The sequence below is a fragment of the Hordeum vulgare genome, chromosome 7H, assembly GCF_904849725.1.
Source record: "Hordeum vulgare subsp. vulgare chromosome 7H, MorexV3_pseudomolecules_assembly, whole genome shotgun sequence".
NCBI classification, from domain to species: Eukaryota; Viridiplantae; Streptophyta; class Magnoliopsida; order Poales; family Poaceae; genus Hordeum; species Hordeum vulgare.
In genome coordinates, this window is record NC_058524.1 from 524,691,294 (window position 1) to 524,711,272 (window position 19,979).

A 19,979-nucleotide genomic window follows, 5' to 3' on the forward strand; every position below is an offset into this window, starting at 1 on the left:
GCTGGTAAGTCTTATGCTTTGTCGAGTGGGTGTACCGTGTGACGAACACTCGGTTTTTACTGTCTGTTTGCTCGTTTGGTGCAGATTTTTGTGGTGACGCCGAAGCTGAAGCGGCGGCTGTGGAGCGGTCCATGAAGGACAATGTGCCACTCGGCGAGGACGCCAACCGGGATCTGCTCCGAGCGCATATCCGCGTAGGCAAAGTGGGTCCTTTTATCACCCGACTGAGAGAAGTCATCGGCCGCATTGAGAAGGAGCTTTGGCCGGAAGACGAGTCGCGACAGGAGATTGAGACTCTGTTGGGGCGACTGGAGGAGATTCCGGACCGAGTGCAATCCTGGAAGAAATCGGCAGCGCGTTGCGGTGCTGACGTTGCGCTGTCCTTGGTCCGAGTCCATTGCAAGGAGGTGCGGGAAGATAAGCTGAAAGCATTGAAGGTCGCCAACACGAAGAAGCTTCAATTCGAAGACTTCATGGAAACGTTCCCTGAGACTGCTACCCGCATCGCTGATGGAATCGACTTGGACACTTTTGTGGAGCCCTCCAGTCCTGACGCCGGCCCAGCTGACGCGTGATCAAACTTTATCCTCGGTATGCCGAGTGTTTACCTGTAAGATACTGTGGCCACTTCTGTTGGCCGTCATACTTTTAAATCGGTGCGGGTAATCTTGATCCGCACTGAGTCAGCTATCGTTTTTGGACTTATGTTGTCGGAATGAAAACATTTAGTCTTTTGTTGGAATGCTGTTTCGAGTGCAACACTTAGTGTGTACTCGGAGAAGATTAAGACTTAGGTGATTCGTGGTCATGTCTAAGTCCCCGAGTGCGACTTGTAGTGCACACTCGGAGGAGATTAAGACTTAGGCGATTCAGGATCGCAGCTAAGTCTCCGAGTGTGACGTATAGTTCACACTCGGAGGAAGTTATTACTTAGGTGACTCTTGATCACAGCTAAGTCTCCGAGTGGGACGTATATTGTACACTCGGAGGAGGTTAATACTTAGGCGATTCAGGATCGCAGCTAAGTCCCCGAGTGTGACGTATAGTTCACACTCGGAGGAAGTTATTACTTAGGTGACTCTTGATCACAGCTAAGTCTCCGAGTACGACGTATAGTGTACACTCGGAGGAGGTTAATACTTAGGCGATTCAGGATCGCAGCTAAGTCCCCGAGTGTGACGTATAGTTCACACTCGGAGGAAGTTATTACTTAGGTGACTCTTGATCACAGCTAAGTCTCCGAGTACGACGTATAGTGCACACTCGGAGGGAGGTATTACTTAGGTGATTCTTGATCACAGCTAAGTCCCCGAGTGTGACGTGAAGTGCACACTCGGAGGAGGTTAATACTTAGGCGATTCAGGATCGCAGCTAAGTCTCCGAGTACGACGTATAGTGCACACTCGGAGGGAGGTATTACTTAGGTGATTCTTGATCACATCTAAGTCCCCGAGTGTGACGTGAAGTGCACACTCGAAAGAAGTTAGTACTTAGGTGATGCAGGATCGCAACTAAGTCTCCGAGTGCGACGTATAGTGCACACTCGGAGGGAGTTATTACTTAGGTGATTCTTGATCACAGCTAAATCCCCGAGTGCGACGTATAATGCACACTCGGAGGAGGTTAGTACTTAGGTGATTCTTGATCACATCTAAGTCCCCGAGTGTGACGTGAAGTGCACACTCGGAAGAAGTTAGTACTTAGGCGATGCAGGATCGCAGCTAAGTCTCCGAGTGCGACGTATAGTGCACACTCGGAGGGAGTTATTACTTAGGTGATTCTTGATCACAGCTAAGTCCCCGAGTGCGACGTGAAGTGCACACTCGAAAGAAGTTAGTACTTAGGTGATGCAGGATCGCAACTAAGTCTCCGAGTGCGACGTGAAGTGCACACTCGGAGGAAGGTAGTACTTAGGTGATTCTTGATCACAGCTAAGTCCCCGAGTGCGACGTATAGTGCACACTCGGAGGAGGTTAGTACTTAGGTGATTCTTGATCACATCTAAGTCCCCGAGTGCGACGTATAATGCACACTCGGAGGAAGGTAGTACTTAGGTGATTCTTGATCACATCTAAGTCCCCGAGTGCGACGTATAGTGCACACTCGGAGGAAGGTAGTACTTAGGTGATTCTTGATCACATCTAAGTCCCCGAGTGCGACGTATAGTGCACACTCGGAGAAAGGTAGTACTTAGGTGATTCTTGATCACAGCTAAGTCCCCGAGTGCGACATATAGTGCACACTCGGAGGAGGTTAGTACTTAGGCGATTCAGGATCGCAGCTAAGTCCCCGAGTGTGACGTATAGTGCACACTCGGCGGAAGTGAGTACTTAGGCGATGCAGGACCGCAGCTAAGTTTTTTTTTGTGTGTGTGAGAACTCTGAATCTGCACAAAACTGAATCTGCTGAATATATTATTTCTTCAAACTTGTTCGTTACACTGCTTCAGTCGACGATCACGTATAAAAACGCTTGAGGAGATCCCCGTTCCATGCGCGCGGCTCGTCTGTCTCCCTCTGAATATTGTAGAGTCTGTATGCTCCGTTATTCAGCACCTTGAAAATGATGAAAGGCCCCTCCCAGGCCGGAGCCAACTTGTGGGGTTTTTGCTGATCCACTCGGAGCACTAAATTGCCTGCTTGGAACGTGCGGCTCCTGACATGACGTGCATGAAAGCGTCGCAGATCTTGTTGGTAAATTGTTGAACGAGTGAGTGCCATCTCGCGCTCCTCCTCTAGAAGATCGACTCCATCTTGCCTTGCTTGTTCTGCTTCGGCTTCGGAGAAGAGTTCAACTCTCGGGGCATTGTGAAGCAGGTCACTCGGAAGGACTGCTTCTGCTCCATAAACGAGGAAGAACGGTGATCGCCCCGTTGATCTATTCGGAGTGGTGCGGAGGCCCCAAAGCACCGAAGGTAACTCGGTAACCCACGCACCAGCAGCATGTCCTACCTCTCGCAAAAGTCGAGGCTTCAAACCTTGAAGGATAAGCCCATTCGCCCTCTCAGCTTGCCCATTGGATTGAGGATGTGCTATGGAAGCAAAATCCACTCGGATACCCTGACTCGCACAGAAGCCTTTGAATCTGTCCGAGCCAAAGTTTGTCCCATTGTCTGTGATTATGCTGTGAGGCACCCCGAATCTGGAAATGATGTCCCTGACAAACTTGACAACTGTTGAGGCATCGAGTTTCTTGATGGGCTTGGCTTCTATCCATTTGGTAAACTTGTTGACTGCCACCAACAGATGTGTGTAGCCTCCTTGGCCTGTCTTGAATGGTCCAACTGTGTCTAATCCCCAAACTGCAAACGGCCACACAAGTGGGATTGTCTTTAGTGCAGATGTTGGCTTGTGGGACTTGTTGGAGTAGAACTGACAGCCTTCACATCGGTCGACCATAGCTTTGGCCATCTCGTTAGCCTGTAGCCAGAAGAATCCAGCTCTGAACGCCTTGGCGACGATTGCTCTCGAAGAAGCGTGATGGCCGCAGGTTCTCGAGTGGATATCCTCTAGGATCAACTGTCCTTCCTCTGGGGAAATGCAACGTTGGAGGACGCCTGAAACACTCTCCTTATACAATTGACCGTCAATGACAGTGAATGCCTTCGACCTGTGAACTATTTGCCGGGCTTGGACTTCATCTTCTGGAAGTTCTTGTCTCAAGATAAATGCCATGATTGGCACAGTCCAATCGGGAACGACTACCAGAATCTCCGTGACCAGATCAACCACAGTAGGCACATCGACTTCAGTTGGATCTGTTGCGCCTTTTGGTTGTACTGGTTCTTCAGTGAAGGGATCTTCTTTGACCGAGGGAAGATGGAGGTGCTCAAGGCAGACGTCACTCGGGACTGGTCTCCGAGTGGATCCGAGTTTCGCCAACTCATCAGTTGCTTGGTTCTTCAGTCTCGGAACATGATGGAGCTCTAGACCTTCAAACTTCTTCTCCAGCTTCCTCACTGCATTGCAGTACACTGTCATGGTGGGGTTCCTTACGTCCCACTCTTTCATCACTTGATTGACCACCAAATCCGAATCGCCGTAGACTATCAGGCGACGGACGCCGAGTGAGATGGCCATGCGCAATCCGTAGAGGAGAGCTTCATACTCCGCCTCGTTGTTGGAGGAATCAAAGTGTATCTGGATCACGTACTTGAGCTTGTCGCCTTTGGGTGATATGATCACAACACCAGCGCCGGATCCATTCAACATCTTAGACCCATCGAAGAACATTGTCCAATGAGCCGAGTAGATGTGAGTCGGTTGCTGTTGTTCTACCCATTCTGCTATAAAGTCAGCCAGGGCTTGAGACTTAATAGCTTTCTTGGCCTCGAACTTGATGTCACAGTACAGCATCTCCATTGCCCACTTCGCCACTCGGCCTGACGCGTCTCGATTGTGGAGAATTTCCGACAAAGGAGCATCAGAAACGACAGATACCGAGTGGTCTTGGAAATAATGGGCCACCTTCTTCGCAGTCATATAGATCCCATAGATAAGCTTCTGATAATGGGGATACCTATGCTTGGAAGGGGTCAGGACTTCGGAGACGTAGTACACTGGCCGCTGAACTTTGTATGCTTTGCCTTCTTCTTCTCGCTCGACTGTAAGAACAGTACTGACGACTTGATTTGTAGCCGCGATATATAGAAGAAGAGGCTCTTTACTGAGCGGAGCAGTAAGAACCGGTTGGGTGGAAAGTAGGACTTTGAGGTCGTCGAATGCAACTTGGGCTTCGTTTGTCCACTCGAAGGTATCTGACTTCTTCATGAGTCGGTACAGAGGAAGTGCTTTTTTGCCGAGTCGACTGATGAACCTGCTCAAAGCCGCTAGGCAACCTGTGAGCCATTGAACATCGTGTATTCTGACCGGCCTATCCATTCGGACGATGGTCCCGATCTTTTCGGGGTTAACGTCGATCCCTCGTTCAGAAACGAAGAAACCGAGTAACTTTCCGCTGGGAACACCTAATGAACACTTGGCTGGGTTTAGCTTGATATCGTACCTACGAAGGTTGGCGAATGTTTCTGCCAAGTCAGTCAGCAGGTCGGAACCTTTGCGGGACTTGACTACGATATCATCCATGTATGCCTCCACATTGCGACCGATCTCGTCGAGGAGATATTTTTTGATCATGCGCATAAAGGTAGCTCCTGCATTCTTCAGACCGAAAGGCATAGTGATGTAGCAGAAGCACCCAAACGGGGTGATGAAGGCTGTTTTCAACTCAACGGGACCATATAGACGGATCTGATGATAACCCGAGTAGGCATCAAGGAATGACAAACGCTCGCATCCCGCAGTCGAATCGACAATTTGATCTATGCGGGGGAGCGGAAAATGGTCTTTCGGGCAGACCTTATTGAGGTGCTTGAAATCAATGCACATTCGGAGTGACTTGTCCTTCTTGGGCACCATGACGACATTGGCGAGCCACTCGGAGTGGTGAACCTCGCGAATGAAGTTGGCAGCTAGCAGCTTGGCCACCTCTTCTCCGATTGCCTTCCTCTTGTGCGCGGCGGACCGACGCAGGCGCTCTCGGACGGGCCGAGCGACGGGATCCACATGCAGTCGGTGCTCAGCCAACTCCCTGGGTACACCCGGCATGTCAGAAGGCTTCCATGCGAAGATGTCCCAGTTCTCACGGAGGAATTGGGTGAGCTCGGCTTCCTATTTAGGATCGAGGGTGGTGGAGATGTTTGTCGGGGCGGCAGACTCGTCCGTCGGGTGGATGCTGACCTTCTTAGTCTCTCCCGCCGACTGGAACGCGGACTCAGAAGCTGGCTTCTTTGAGCGCATTAAGTCGGTAGGGTCGACTATCTTCTTGTACTCTTCGAGCTCGAGTACAGCCATCTGCTGATCGGCGATCCTTGATCCCTCTTGCAGACATTCCTCGGCTCGCTGGCGGTTGCCGGTGATGGTGATAACGCCTTTTGGGCCCGGCATCTTCAACTTCAAGTACACATAGCACGGGCGTGCCATGAAACTCACGTACGCCGGGCGGCCCAGAATTGCATGGTAAGCGCTCTGGAAATCCACCACCTCGAATGTGAGCTTCTCCTTGCGAAAGTTTTTGTCGGAGCCGAAAGTGACGTCCAGCGCGATCTGGCCGAGTGACTTGGCCTTCCGCCCGGGGACGACTCCGTGGAACTGCATATTGCTCTCGCTGAGTCTGGACATCGGAATGCCCATTCCCTTGAGGGTGTCGGCGTACATGATGCTCAGTCCGCTACCGCCGTCATGAGGACTTTGCGCAGTCGGACTCCTTCCACCACCAGGTCAACGACCAGAGTCTGTCTTCCTGGAGTGGGGACATGCGTTGGATGGTCCGACTAATCAAAGGTGATCGCAGTCTGAGACCATCTAAGGAACTTGGGAGCAGTCGGAACAGCCATGTTGACCTCTCTGTTCACTAGCTTCAGTCGACTCTTGCTTTCGACATCAGCAAAAATCATGAGGGTTGCATGGACTTGGGGGAACGGATCCTCCTTATCCTCCTCATATTGTTCAGGATTCTTCTCACTCGGTTGTCCTTCGCTGAACCCCTGGATCAGGAGACGACACTGCCGAGTGGTATGCTTCGCGTATATGGGATTGCCTTCTTCGTCCATCTTCGTGTGTATTGGACAAGGCTGATCCAGGATGGGATTGTTGAACGACTTCTTCTTGGGGGCAGACTGCGCTTTCCCTTTGCCCTTGAACTTGGCGCTGGTCACAGCTGCAGCTTCTGCCTGCGGTGTGGGTGGAACTTTCTGTTTCTGCTTCCGAGTGTTACCTCCGTCGGCATCGCCGACTGTCTTGTGTTTGCCGCTCCGGATGCGGTCTTCTTCCTCGCCATTTTCATAACGAGCAGCTATCTCCATCATCTTGCTCATGGAGATGTCGCTTGTCCGGCCGAACTTTAGGTACAACTCTCTGTACCGTACGCCTGCCTTGAATGCGCAGACTGCTTGATGCTCGGTGACGCTCTCCACCGTGTGGTAAAGAGTCGTCCATCGCTGGATGAAGTCGCGCAAAGGCTCATTCGGCTTCTGGACACAGTGCTGAAGCTCCACCAGGCCTGCAGGGCGTTTGCACGTCCCTTCGAGGGTCCTCATGAACACTCGGGCAAGATCTGCCCAACTGTAAATGCTTGAGGGGGCTAACTGGTTCAGCCAAGCTCGCGCCGAGCCGTCGAGCATCACAGGGAGGTGCTTCATAGCGACATAGTTGTCCCCTTCTCTGATCTGGACTGCCACTCGGTAGTCGTCTAGCCATGTTTCAGGCTTGGATTCCCCACTTAAATTTACCGATTCCCGCTGCCAATCGGAAGTTGGGCGCGATGTCAGCCGAGCGGATGGCTCGACTAAAACACTCGGGGCCGGACACGATGGTCCTGCCGCCACTCGGACGATCCAGATCGTGGCCATCGCGGTGGGCTCGACCCCTGTCGACTCTACGCTGGGCGATTCGCCCTCTTGCGTCGGGTCTCGGGTCGTAAGTGTCGCCGACTGAACGCCGATCATCATGATGTCGGGACCCATAGGGCCCACCCCTCGGAGGGGTGCGCGAACAGCGGCGATCTTCACGGACCATGGAACGACTGCCTCCCCTGTGGTGCTGATAGGAGCCGGGGCTGTGAACCGACCGATGCGTGTTTGCATGGGCGGAACTATTGTGGATCCGATTGTGCGACTGGGAGACTGCCGAATTCTGCTGCTGCGCCGTGTGCAACAGAGCACGGATCTGCTCGATTCCTCTTCCTGCCTCTGAATCAGTCGGCTGGAGGGAATCGGCGATCTTGGTTGCCGCAGCCAAGTTGAGGAGAGGTGTGCGGTACAACTCTACGTTGCTCTGCCGGGTGTGTCGACTGGCAGAACGGCGAGGCGACGGCGTGCACCGGATGCTTCACCGGCTTCGCGCTCGTTCCGGCCAGCCTGATGGGGATCTTCATGGGTGTTGGCCATATGAACTTCTGCTGCAGGCCCGAGGCCCATGTACTCGGAAGGGAGCTCAGTCGGAACCGAGCCCGAGCACTGGGGACGCGGGGCGACCACAACAGACTCCAGAACCGCCACTTGAGAGGACGCGTACTGACGTGCTCGGGCATGTTGCACCCAACTTTGTAGACGCGGACTGCGAGATCGCTTGCTGCGGCGCGTGACGAAGGTGCAAGCCGGCAATGGAACCGATTGTTGGAGAAGAAGAACGCCGCGAGCGCCGGCACGGAAGTGTGTGGCCCCGCGACGGGGAAGCGCCTCGACGTCGAGAGGTGCCTCCCGAAGCCACGCCGAATCGTCGACGACGAAGGAGAGAGCGCCGAAGAGGATCTGGTGACCCATGCTCGAACCTCCACCGGACGACATGACGAAAGGAAGTAGTCGCAAACTCGCCGGAAGTCGCCTAGACGCCTACCCCACGGTGGGCGCCAACTGTCGTGGGTATAAGCCTGACAGTAGATGTGTAGGGTACGAATGAGATGGGCAGAGTCCTAGCTACGGCGAGGTTGTATGAGTTCAGGCCCCTCTGCGGTGGAGGTAACAACCCTACGTCTCAGTGCTCTCGGAGCTTGTTACCGAGTGTGATATGGAGTACAAAGATTTGCTAACCCCTTTACCAGTGGGGGAGGGCGGCTTATATAGAGTGCGCTGCCCTCCACAACGGTTCTGATTCAAGGGTGGAGTAGTGGCGATTGAATGCATACGTTACAGGTAACGTATGCTCTAAATGCTAGTAAATGCACCCGGAAACGTACAACAGTTTCCCTCCAAAGAGGTTACGACGTACCGAGTGTATCCAGTCGGTAGGCCCGGTGCTCTCCGAATGTTAGTCTCCGACTGGATGATTCTGGGCCTGTTACCGACTGGATGACGAGGGGCACCTTAGTTCAGTCGGGGCATACTTAAGGTCCTGCCCCTTGTATGGGGTAGTCCTTGGGTAGGACATGTAGGGCAGGCCTATGACCCTACCCTAGGACTATGACCCCATCAGCAGTTCATGCTTTGTAGTCACTTGGTGTTGATTTATCTGATTAGATGACCCATCAGCTGTGTTTACGGAGGGAGTACTTGACTGCGCCTTCCTTTTTTCTATTCTGAACCATTGCGTACTGACATGGGACGCAGCGTTTTGGTGCCCGAGCTCAGCTGCTCCCCAAATCCCTGGCGTTGATTGTCGTCTGGGGATTCACAAAACTCAGTCTGACACGCCTGCGTTGATGCATAGGAAAAGCGATATACCGTTTGTGTACGCATGGAACAGTGCATCTAAAGCGGGCCCAAACCGTATGGGTGGACGGCCGTCCGCGCGCGGTTCAGGTTGGTCCGTGGACCAGAACGTTTCTGTTTTGGCTGAGCCGTGGAACAGGACTACCTCGGTGGTTCTCAAAACTAACCGCCGCCACGGTTAGCTATCCACCATCCCCCACTGTCGTGGAATGCTACCGGCGATGGGAGATGCTGGCCTGGAGTTCTTGACGTCGTCGCCAGGTATGGGAACCCTGTCCTACTAGGAGATTTATCATTTTTTCCTACTCTAGTCAACGGTGGAGCCGCCTAACCGACGATAGATGATTTACAGTTTTACACACAATGATGGACGAAAGGTGCGGTCTGAAGCCATTGTAAGGCACCTGCTATTTACTGTTTTGTTGAATGGTGGTCTGTCTGACGTACGACGCCTTGAAATTAGCTGCCATGCTTTCTGTAATTTCGACTAGCTGAACAAACGGGATGAAGATGATCGTTCATGTGGTATGTCCAGAATGCGAACAGGTAGACCTTGGTAAGAAGCTTATACTCGACTAGCTGTTTTATTTACGGCGTAATTGGTCCCATAATGCAGAATTTTAGAAACGAACATATAGATGCTGGTGAAAATTATTGGAAAGTGGCTGAGTGTCAAGGAGGGGTGTGTGTGTGTAGTAAGTAAAACAGTGAAGTCTGAGCTCAAAGTGCACAAGTAAAAGCAAAGAAGAGAAAATCTGATTGTGAGTAGTGTCACTCAGATTTTTGTATTTTCTGGCACACCATTCATACTGAATTTGACTTTCATGTTTCCCACTGTGTGTTTCAAATTTTTATTTGGTATTTTGTATAGACTGCAGGCACATGGTTTGTGAGCACTGAAAACCATTTGAATATATTTCTTGAGAAATGTTAGCATGGTCTCATCTGAAATTCCACCACCATTCCTGCTAGTCAGCATTTCATTCTGGCCCCTTGTTTCCTTCTGTTCAAACTTGTCACTGACAATGATTATCTGTTTTGCAAGTAGGCGAAGCCAGAGGCAAAGAATAGCAGGTCTTGTCATAGCGAGTGCCCTGCCTTGATACGACTACTACGGGCGGCTGGCAATAGCTGGTATACATGATAGAGCACCGTGAGAAGCACAACCATTCCATGTCTCTGATGGGTGAGAAGGTGCATTGGCCATTGAACAAGCACATAAACTTTTACATGAAAGATCTAATAAAGCAGTTGAGGGAAAATAATGTAAACCTTGGAAAGGTATACAACATTGTTGGGAGTTTCTTTGGCTCGGTCGAGAAGGTGTCCTTTACCAAGAGGACCCTAAGAAACATACTCTCTCCGTCCCTAAATATAAGACCTTTTAAAGATTCCATTATGAACTACATACGGATGTATGTAGTCATATTTTAAAATGTAGATTCACTCATTTTACACCGTATCTAGTCTATAGTGAAATCTTTAAAAGGTCTTATATTTAGGAACGGAGGGAGTATGTGGTAAGATAATCCGTGAACAAGCTGATGATGATGTGAGGAAGACGTTGGAAGTGTTTGAGGACACTGTTGCAGGTGACACGGAATTTACGTACCGAGTTATCACTGATAGTGATAGCAGGGTAAAAGAATTTGATGTGGACAAATGGAAGCAGTAGAATGCACTAACGGACATGAGCCTTGAAGTTTTGGACATGAGCCTGAAAATGTGTAACCGAGAGGACTTGGTTTGGCGTCTTCGATTGTCTCCTCCGATGACCTGGTGTTGGCGTCGCTCGCTGTGTGCTTTGTGTGCACCGTGTATATTTCACTTACCAGGATGACTACAGAGCGTGGATGTTAACCATACGCTGCGGCTGTTCTTCAGTTTGTTTGAGGGGCATGGCATTCAAAAATTAAATCTTCTGACTGAGTAAATGGCATTCGTGAGGAGCTCGTCGCCCAGTCTTTAAAGTGACGAAGACCATTTGAAACCCTGAACCACATCCTCATTCGACGGGGAGGTTTGCCGCAGGGTAAAAAAAAATCGTTCTCATTCGATCGTTTTTCGTCGTCAGGCTTCCTGGCCGTTCGAGCTTAGCAGTCCCTGACGCGTTGACGACGGTCGCGTCTACGACGTGGAGCTGCACTGAGTCAATGGCCTGCCGGAGGGAGCAGCACGGGACATTAACTGAGCCGTAGCGGGATCAGCTGTTCCGCTTCTGGCTAACGACTGCCGTCTCAATTAATGCATCCACGAGCTGACTACTTCGCCTACAATACGCCTGCTATACTCGACACAAATACAACGTCCGGCACACATCCTCATGCTGGCGAGCGGTGCTGATTTCGGGATCAGCTGAGCCCGGGCTCAGAAATGAATATCCGACTGACATGCCTCTTTATTATCTGGAAGTAGTACAAGTTGTTTACTGATGAACTGTATTTTCAGGTTCCCTCAGGGGAAGCATTGACCTTTGGCGATGACAACTTTGTTTCACTGGAAGCAGCTGGGGTAAAAGAAGCACGCAATGCTGCATTTGTTCTTGTAGCTGGTGGTCTTGGTGAAAGACTTGGTTACAAAGGAATTAAGGTAATGTGGTTCGAGTTCTTAATAGTGCATTTACAGCCAAGAATTGGAAAGACTGTCGTGTTGACGTATCACAGTTAAAATTTTGTATTCATGATTTCAATAGTAGCAGGTATATACATCAATTTGCTCGACAAAATCATGCATTACAGCATCCATATCCCTAGGTGGTAAGCAGACGCTAAGGGCGGAGGAACTGGCTAGCACCAGTGCTAAGGGATGTGAGAATAGGTGCTAGGAATTTTTTTAGCATCAATGCTACGCCAAAAATTACTTTTAATTAGCTTATGTATATGAAATTGCAATTTAAATGACAAAACTGAAGAACTTAGCATCTATAGTGGGTGCTATGGGATGTGGTAAAAAATACTTAAAGAAGTGTATATATAGAAATCTGATTTATCCACCTTGGCACTCGATTTTTAGAGACAATTGGGATGTGGATGCTCTTAGCAGTTTTTTTTTTTGCTGTCATGCAGCTGTGGTACTGTTTTGTGTTATTTTATCAGAATATTTCCACTTTCACACACTGTTCTACAATACATTTTCAACACTTGTTGGATAGCAGTATTGCACATCATGCCAAACACATAACTTTTTAGACTGCACCGCAGGAAATTTGTGTAGGTCTTATTTCATATGTAATTCACAATATGAACACGGAACCTATTCCCCATGGAAATCTATTGTTCTGTTGGGTGACCTTGACATCTAGCAAAACTTCTGAAAGTGTCATGTCACAGATTTTGTTAACTATTTCATAGCACTCCCCAGGGAGACAACCACTGGGAAATGTTTTCTTCAACATTACATAGAGTCTATTCTGTCTTTACAAGAGGCGAGCTCCAAAATGGAGGGTATTTAGACTATGATGCTTGTCATTATTGATTAGTTTTCTCACCAGTATGGCAGTATTTGTATACTTCCTATGATACCTGCCACTGTTGATAATTTCAGTTTAGTTTAAATTTTTTTTGAAATGAACTACCATTCTGTACAATGATGTTCTTGGTACAGTTTCTGTTGGTTGGTGTGGCTGCCCGAATGAGCTGCCGTCAGCCCGTAGAAGTACCTTGAATGGCTATTATTAGTATGTAAAAAAAGGATGTCGTTCAAATATATATCACTTAGTATGTGAGGCTGAGGTACACCATTGGATTAGTACTGTTAATTTGATATTATTTACTTATATAGACTAGACCAACATGATTTTAGGCCAGATTAAAGACCTGAATCAGATAAGTTAAATCAGTTTTGTTTGGTCTCCAGTTTCTGAATTCAGTCTGCACATTGATAGAGTGCAATTCTACCTCTCCTTTTCCCAACCTGATAGAACTTTAGAGAACATGTTGAATATAGAAATGTAATTTTTTGTTTGCTGTGAATGGCTCATCCAGCATGATTTTAACTGTTTATCTTCATTATGTCAAAATTCTCTTATCCAGGGCCTCGAGAAAATCCAGGCATTGCTTTAATTGATCAAATTTTCATTCTTTGAGTGTGCAGGTGAATGCCATACGAAGATCCCATTTGCTATTATGACTTCTGATGCTACAAATGCACTGACCATCAAGCTTTTGGAAACAAACTCCTATTTTGGAATGGAACCATCACAAGTGAAAATTCTAAAGCAGGTGGCTTTCTATTTTGCCTTTTTTCCATGTGTTTCTTAAGGCGCCAAAAACATACACTGTTGTTGCTTTTGGTGCTGACTAATGCTTATTTGTTTTAGGAAAAAGTAGCATGTCTAGCTGACAACGATGCAAGGCTTGCATTAGATCCAAATGACAAGTACAAGATCCAGGTTGATAATTTCATATGATGGCTTATACCAGGAGTATTAAGTATTGTTGTTTTCATCTTCTTGAGTTTGCACTTCTCTTACTTCTGGTTTTGTGTTTTGGCAGACAAAGCCACATGGGCATGGAGATGTTCATTCTCTTCTTTATTCAAGTGGATTACTTAAGCAATGGTATGCATGTTGGTTAAGAAACTGGGTGTATTATTTTCCTTGACTTCCTGAATCAAGACGGAGATGGGTTCTCTTTTTCCAGGACACAAATGGATTGCTCTTTGATCAGTGTGAAAGCATCTCATTTGGTTTTGTTCCTTCTCAACCTAATGATTGCAACTTCGGAAACAGGTATAGCTTATGTATACTCTTGGGGTTTAATCACTCTAATCAACTATTATAATAGAGCACAACTAAGGTACTAAATCATGCAGGGTTATATGCAGATTTGGTTGCCATTAAATGATGTTTGTACGACAGGCGGCTCCGGCAAGTCGGATGGACTGCGGCGGTTGCTGAGCTTCTCCATGGCCTGCTGCAGTTCCAAGGAGACACAACTTCGAAGGTGAGGAGGAGATATATAGAATAACAGAAGGAAGGGAGAGGAGGAAGGGCAGGGGCGTGGCGGCCTTGACGGTGAACCTCCGGTTGCGACGGACTCTGGCGAGAGGCGGCGCACCGCGTACGGCACCGACGCAAGCCTACGGGGCGGCAGCAGCAGCTTGGAGCTGTGGGAGCTCGGCCCTTTGGATCGCATGCCAAAGGTTATGCATATTGGGTACGTTTTGGTTGCTAGCAAACCTATCCATACAAAATATGGTCATGATTTATCCTGCTGTTGGTTAGTTCTGAAGTATTACTATAAAATCAATGAATATTTCTATTTTGAGGCCACATGTATTTTGATTCTGTCAACACACTGAGATCCCTGTAGATAGAAACATAAGAACAAGGCTGATCCTCCCATCATTAACTGTAGGCCTTCAACGCCCATTTAGGTTTGGGAGGGGTAGTAGATTTAACTTAAGAAGACCATAGTGAGTGATGATGACAGTTAAGACGCGCGTTGCACGTGCATGATTACTAGTATATTAAAACAATGATATTTGTTTTAGGATGGAGGAAGTACTGGTTAGCCTTTCTAGTGTTGGTGATGGTTGCTGTCTTGCTGATTTACTCATTGCGTGGGAACGCTTTCTTCTTACGTTTTACTTACTACTTTTTTAGGAGGATCTGTTTCTCTGACTGCGACAGCAAATCACTTCTATGTAGAACGAGCGAGAGAGACACACGCTTTTTAGATGTTGTTTCGAGAAACAAGAGGCTGGCCACCCGGAAATAAAAACAAGAGGCTGACAGCAAAGCAGTTACTCCCTCCGTTTATAAACATAAATCTTTCTAAAGATTTTGCTAATGAACTATATACGAATGTATATGGACATACTATAGAATGCAGATTTACTCATTTTGCTCCGTATGCAGACTTTTAATAAAATATCTTAAAATACTTATATTTAAAAACGGAGCGAGTACAACACTGCTGTAGTAGAGCAGGGGGTGGCATTTATTTGTTCAATCTTGTGACGAGGCATTATGATGGGAGTGCCAAGGACTTATCCGCTGCAGTAACGAACGTGATCTTATCTTCCACGGGAGCTTCCCCTCTTATCTTGAGCGTGCCTGAAATTTTCTTCGCGTCCGTCGATTTTCTTGACGCTCATGGTAAGAGATTTCCCTCGCAAAAAAAAAGAAAAGAAAAAGTGGAGCCTTCAAGATGAATTTATTCAGCGTTACCCGCAAAAAGAAAATTAATTTGGCTTTTGGCTAAAGCTGGTCCTTGTTGGTTTTCTGTGATGGCACCTCGGCACTTTGCTTGACCCAGCACTTGCCTGTATGGATGGAGTCATGTTGGGAGCTACGCTATCTTGCCTACTCACTTTTATTACAAGTCCAAATGGGAGCGATAAAATAGATCATTGCAATCATCTCCTTCGGTAATCTGGACAAAATAAACAATTTTCCTATTTCCTCATTGCGTGGGAATGCTTCATTTTTATATATAAAAAAATCATTTAGGGCTTCTTTGATTTGCAGGATTATGAAAATATAGTAATAGAAAAAGTATAAGAATATAGTGACATGTCCACTTAAATCCAATATGGTTCGGAAGGAGTGCGTAGAAAAAACAAATGAATTAAAAAAAGATATTGGAGTGGAGGTTAGATTTTCTATGTAATGAGAGGCTTGGCACAAAAGATTACATAGGAATTTTCCTATGAATGCTATCATATGAATCAAAGAACAAACATAGAAAAAAATTCTAAGGATTTCAATCCTCCAAAAAATCTACTGAATTCCTTTCAATCAAAGGAGCCCTTAGGAAAATCCGTTGCTGGGATTACGACAACATAGTCGTTTTCTCGAGGGAATGAATGGCAATTAGACACAAAGCTTTGGAGTGTTTATTTTATGAACAAAGAGACTCGCATCAAAGAAGATTAGATATGCCGGAGTGACATTTATTTGCTCAAGCTTATGGCTCGCACGCTAAGATGTCAGCAACAAGAAACAACCGTCATTGTCATCTTCGAGAGAAGCTTCCTCTCCCTAACTCGATATCTTAAGGTTGGTGTTTCTTTGGATTCCCATAAAAAATGCCTCCACGCTTGACATGTCTCCTCGAGTTTTCAACAGTGCCATTGCGAGCTCCGATCCATGACAATTCTCCACCGTCCTTACCTCAACATCCTCCACGAGACCACTACCCACAACCCTACTAATTACCTCTGTGCGGCTTATGTCGGATGGGGTGTGTACCATTTGCTTTGCTTGAAGCAACCCCGTTGAAAGGATCGATACGGTTGACTAGAGGGACGGGGTGAATAGGCAACTATAATATTTTGGTTTTTCTTAACAAATTAGGTTTAGCAACAAATAGGTTGTCTAGATATGCAACTCGATGAACAACATATATGATGCTAACAACCACAAAGATACAAACAAGCAAATGAAGCAACACAAGTAAAGCTTGCGCAAAGTAAAGGTAAGAGATAACCACAAGCAGAACCGTTGGAGACGAGGATGTGTTACCGAACTTCATTCACTTTTAGGGGAAGTACATCTTCGTTGGAGAGGTATAGAGGCACAGTGCCCCCCCCCCAAGAAGCCACTAGGGCCATCGTATTCTCCTCACACCCTCACACAATGTGAGACGTCGTGATTCCACTAGTGGTGCCCTTAGAAGGCGACAATCGAACCTTTACACACAAAGTTGGGGCGATCTCCACAACTTAATTGGAGGTTCCAGCGACACCACGAAGCTTCACCACAATGGATTATGGCTCCGAGGTGACCACAACCGTCTCGGGTGCTCAAACACCCCAAGAGTGACAAGATCCGCAAGGGATTGGTTGGGGGAATCAAATTTCTCTTGGTGGAATTGTAGATCGGGACCCTCTTAACCAAACCCTAGAACATCAACAAGTTTTGTTCGCCAGGGAGAGAGATCGGGCGAAAATGGAACTTCGAGCAATGATACATCTCCAACGTATCTATAATTTTTTATGGTTCCATGCTATTATCTTGTCAAACTTTGGATGTTTTGTATGCCTTTTATATCTTTTTTGAGACTAACTTATTAACTCAGTGTCAAGTGCGAGTTCCTGTTTTTCCGTATTTTTGACCCTTTTCAAAGGACAATATTAAACGGAGTCCAAACGGAATAAAACCTCCGAAAAGATTTTTTGAGAGAGACATGCACTCATCGTGAATTTGCTAGAATACTCGTTGAGCCTCGCTTATGTCTTTTGAGTTAGGCAATTTAGCTCACATGTGCTTCACTTATATCTTTTGAGCTAGATAACTTTGCTCTAAGTGCTTCACTTAGATCTTTTAGAGCACGACAGTGTCATATTTTGGGGAAATAAGAACTCTCGATCTTCACTTATATCTTTTTGAGAGTGCTCTCTCTGAGTAACTTGGTAGTTGGCTTATGTTATGAAAGTAGTCCCAAAGGTGATAGGCACCCAAAGAGGATACAATAAAACCTCCATATGTATGTGCATTGATTAGAAAGAGAATTTTGATTCCTCTCAATAGTTTTGAGACATGGATTTGGTAATATTAAAAGTTATGTTAGTAGGGTGTTGTGAATTTAGAAATACTTGTGTTGAAGTTAGCGATTCCGTAACATGCACGTATGGTGGACCGCTATGTTAGAAAGTCGGAGCATAATTGATTAATTGACTGTCATCCTCTGTGTTGCGGTCGGGATCGCGCGATGCTTAACACCTACCAACCCTTCCCCTAGGAGTATGCATTTAGCACTTTGTTTCGATTACTAATAAAAACTTTCGCAATAAGTATGTGAGTTCTTCATGACTAATGTGAGTCCATGGTATACATGCACTTTCACCTTCCACCATTGCTGGCCTCTCTAGTGCCGCCCAACTTTCGCCGGTGCACAAACCCACCATATACCTTCCTCAAAACAGCCACCATACCTACCTACTATGGCATTTCCATAGCTATTCCGAGATATATTGCCATGCAACTCCCACCGTTCCATCTCATGACTTGTGCCGTCACTTACATATTGCCATTACATGATCGTAAGATAGCTAGCGAGATGTTTCAACGTCATACGCCAAGTTAGATCGTTGCACATCCCGGTACACTGCCGGAGGCATTTCCTATAGATTCATCATCGTTCTAAGCATTGAGCCTTGAGTAAATAAAAGTGTGATGATCATCATTATTAGAGCATTGTCCCATGTGAGGAAATAAAAAAAATGCCAAATTTGCCCACACAAAAGAGAGAGAGAGATGGAAAGAGGCCAAAGTGCCCAAAAAGAGAGAGAGAGAAAAAGAGATAAGGGACAATGCTACTATCTTTTTCCACACTTGTGCTTCATAATAGCACCATGTTCTTCATGATTGAGAGTCTCTTGTTTTGTCACCACCATATGCTAGTGGGAATCTTCATTATATAACTTGGCTTGTATATTCCAATGATGGGCTTCCTCAAAATTGCCCTAGGTCTTTGTGAGCAAGCAAGTTGGATGCACACCCACTAGTTCTCCTTTTGAGCTTTCACATACTTATAGCTCTAAGTTCATCCATTGCATGGTAATATCTACTCTTTCACATTGATATCTATTGATGGGCATCTCCATAGCCCTTTGATACGCCGAGTCGATGTGACCATCTCCTCCTTTTTGTCTCACAATCTCCACCACACATTATTCCACCTATAGTGCTATATCCATGGCTCACGCTCATGTATTGCATGAGAGTTGAAAAAGGTTTGAGAAAGGAAGAGTGCGAAAACAATTACTTGGCCAATACCGAGGTTGTGCATGATTTAAATTAGTTGTGTGGGGATGATGGAGCATAGCCAGACTATATGATTTTGTAGGGATAACTTTCGTTGGCTTTGTTATTTCAAAAGTTCATGATTACCTTGCTAGTTTGCTTGAAGTATTATTGTTTTCATGTCAATAGCAAACTATTGTTTTGAATCTTACGGATCTGAACATTCATGTCACATGAAAGAAGTTACAATGGACAAATAAGCTAGGTTGCATTCCACATCAAAAATCCAGTCTTTATAACTTCCCTACTCGAGGACGAGCAGGAGTTAAGCTTGGGGATGCTTGATACGTCTCCAACGTATCTATAATTTTTTATGGTTCCATGTTATTATCTTGTCAAACTTTGGATGTTTTGTTTGCCTTTTATATCTTTTTTGAGACTAACTTATTAACTCAGTGCCAAGTGTCAGTTCCTGTTTTTTCCGTGTTTTTGACCTTTTCAGAGGAGAATATTAAACAGAGTCCAAACGGAATAAAACCTCCGTAAAGATTTTTTCCGAAACAGAAGATACGCAGGGAGCGTGAGAACCAAGGCACAGGCCACCAGGAGAGGCCACAAGCCCCCTAGGCGCGGCCAGGGGGCCCGCGCCTAGCAGGCTTGTGGGCCCCGTGTGGATCCTCTGCCCTACTTCTTCTGCCTATAAATCACCGAAAAAATCCAAAACCACGGGAGAGAGCCACGAAAATACTTTTCCGCTGCCGCAAGCTTTTGTATCCGCAAGATCCCATCCGGGGCACGTCCTGGTGCCGTGCCGGAGGGGGGATTCGTATACGGAGGGCTTCTTCATCAACACCATCGCCTCTCCGATGATGCGTGAGTAGTTCACCATAGACCTCCGGGTCCATAGATAGTAGCTAGATGGCTTCTTCTCTCTCTTGGATCTTCAATACAAAGTTCTCCATGATCTTCATGGAGATCTATCCGATGTAATCTTCTTTTGCGGTGTGTTTGTCGAGATCCGATGAATTGTGAATTTATGATCAGATTATCTATGAATCTTATTTTAGTTTCTTCTGATCTCTT

At 46.8% G+C, this 19,979-nt stretch overlaps 1 long non-coding RNA gene across 1 annotated transcript; it reads left to right on the top strand.

The window, feature by feature from the left end:
- The first annotated feature begins 13,347 nt into the window (after nt 1–13,347).
- On the top strand, nt 13,348–13,755 carry LOC123411293. Its single transcript, XR_006613230.1, has 3 exons — nt 13,348–13,425; nt 13,524–13,595; nt 13,699–13,755. It is a non-coding gene; the product is annotated as an uncharacterized LOC123411293 (long non-coding RNA).
- Nucleotides 13,756–19,979: the final 6,224 nt, after the last annotated feature.